Raw genomic sequence first — 2,500 nt, 5'->3', positions numbered from 1 at the left:
TTTCTGTCTCACCTACTTTACACGTGCTGGGGGACAACAGAAGGCGGGGTTAACTTCTCTGACGTCACGTGTGACGTTGCACATTACATACTACGTCTGGCTTCTTGCTTTCTTTCGTCTTTTACTGTGACGTCGATTGACTCTAGCAGCCGTCCACTTCCTGCGATTGAGCGACAGAAAGAGTGAGAGAAAGATGAGGGGGGAAAGTGAGAGAAAGAGGAAGAAAGAGAAAGATAGAGAGAAAGAGAAAGAGGAAAGAGAGAAAAAGAAAAGTGTGTGAGAAAGAGAGAAAGGGGGAAAGAGAGAGAGAGAGAGAGATAGAGGGAGGGAGAAAAAAGATCGGAATAGAAAAAGAGAGAAGGAAAAAGATAAAGTTAGGTAGAAATTGGGTGAGACTAAATGAGATCGATAGAGAGAGAGAAAAACAGAGTAAGACAGTCAAATGGCGAAAGAGAAAGAGAATCAATGAGATATAAAGGAAAACAGAGAGAGGGCTAAAGAGAGAGAATGGAAAAAGTGAAGGAAATAGCTATTGGAGTGAGTGAAAGTAGGATAGATACAAATAATAAGAGAGTGAGTAGCAAGAGTTAGAGAAAAATAAAAAGTGAGAAGCGAAAGTGACAGAGATATATAGAGAGTGAGTGAGAGTAAAGAAGATAAAGATAGAAAGATAATAAACAGCATGAGTGAAAGTGAAATAGCAGGCGACAGTAACTGTGCGAGGGAATGTGAAAGATAGATAGATAGATAGATAGATAGATAGATAGATAGATAAATAGATAGATAGATAGATAGATATAGAGGGAGAGAGACAATAAGACAGTGAGAGATAAAAACAGAGATGAAAGCAATAATAGAGAGAGAGAGAGAGAGAGAGTGAAAGTAAAAGATAGATATAAAGACATTAGAAGCGTGAGTGAGAATGAAAGATTGAGTGAAAAATGAAAGAGAGATAGATAGAATAACAGAGTGAGTGAAAGAAAAAGATAGAAATAGACAATAAGAGAGGGAATGGGTGTAAGGTAGAGAGAGATAAAGACAACAAGAAAGTGAGTGAGAAAGAGAGGTAGAGGTAAAGAAGCAATAACAGAGTAATTGAGTGAGAGTAAGGGAGAAAGAGAGAGAGAGAAACAGAGGAAGGTAGATAGGAACAAAGAATAGCGGAGTGTGAGTGGGATTAATAGAGAGACAGAGGGACAATAACAGAGTGAATGAGAATGAGGAGAGATGGAAATAGAAATAGTAACAGAGTGAATGAGTGAAAGTGATAGAGATAGACTATAGCAGAAGAAGGGAAAATAGTGAGAGGCAATAAGGGAGTGAATGAACGTGTGAAATAAATAGAGACAATAACAGAGTGAATGGGTGAGAGTAGGAGAGATAGATAGATAGAGACTATAACAGAGAAAGGTAGATAGATAGAGAGAGAGAGAGACAATAACAGAGTGAATGGGTGAGAGTAGCAGAGATAGATAGATAGAGACTATAAGAGAGAAAGGTAGATAGAGATAGAGACAATAAAAGAGTGAATGGGTGAGAGTAGCAGAGATAGATAGATAGAGACTATAAGAGAGAAAGGTAGATAGAGAGAGAGAGAGAGACAATAAAAGAGTGAATGGGTGAGAGTAGCAGAAGATAGATAGATAGAGACTATAAGAGAGAAAGGTAGATAGAGAGAGAGAGAGAGACAATAAAAGAGTGAATGGGTGAGAGTAGCAGAGATAGATAGATAGAGACTATAAGAGAGAAAGGTAGATAGAGAGAGAGAGACAATAAAAGAGTGAGAGTGTAAAATGGATAGAGATAGAGATAGAAAGGCAATAAAAGAACGAGTTAGAGTTGAATAGACATAGAGTAACAGTAACAGAGTGAGTGAGAGTGGGGGTAGATAGAGATAGAAAGACTGGGAAAGAGAGTGAGAGTGTGAAATAGATATAGTAATAGAATAATTGAAAATAGATACAGAAATCGCTAGTAACGGAGTGTTTTATTGCAGATGTCCGCTACAAGAGTGGAGATCTTACGTTATCCAGCCATAACTTTAGAGTAAACCATTGGTGAGTTATTTAGTACAATTCATTCTATTTTTTTCTGATGCGATATTTTTTTATGTAACGCTTTTGGGGTTGTTTATTTTTTCTGTTTCACTCGATGAACACTTGTTGCGAAATTGTCTTCTAGTATTTCGTGTAGGGTATGGGTGGTTATCACAGACTGCTCCATACCTATTGGATATATATATATATATATATATATATATATATAATATATATGTGTGTGGGGAGGGGTATATTGAACAGATTGAGAGAAAAGAGAATGTTGCAGAGGGAAGGAAAGATATACGGGTGGTGGTGACTGAAACAAACTAAAAAAAAAAAAAATTGAGCTAAAATCCACCCTTTAATACGTTTTGAAACATGTTTCAAAAATCGGCTGTATACACCCTAACACCCGCACTTATGTATACAAATAAAGGCCTAGAATACACGCACGCACACAC

At 37.2% G+C, this 2,500-nt stretch overlaps 1 protein-coding gene across 4 annotated transcripts in view; it reads left to right on the top strand.

Annotated features, from left to right (window-relative positions):
• The first annotated feature begins 1,842 nt into the window (after positions 1 to 1,842).
• Positions 1,843 to 2,500, top strand: part of LOC115216697 — a 223,727-nt gene continuing 223,069 nt past the window's right edge. The window contains exon 1 of one of the 4 annotated variants that reach the window (XM_036506329.1): positions 1,843 to 2,057. The gene's annotated coding sequence lies outside the window, so the exon portion shown is untranslated. The remainder of the gene's footprint in view (positions 2,058 to 2,500) is intronic. The other 3 variants (XM_029786224.2, XM_029786227.2, XM_029786226.2) reach the window with 3 other exon arrangements.

Source organism: Octopus sinensis, linkage group LG10 (assembly GCF_006345805.1).
Source record: "Octopus sinensis linkage group LG10, ASM634580v1, whole genome shotgun sequence".
Classification (NCBI taxonomy): Eukaryota; Metazoa; Mollusca; class Cephalopoda; order Octopoda; family Octopodidae; genus Octopus; species Octopus sinensis.
Note: the sequence above shows the minus strand (reverse complement) of the source record. Positions and strands in the feature narration are given on the sequence as shown.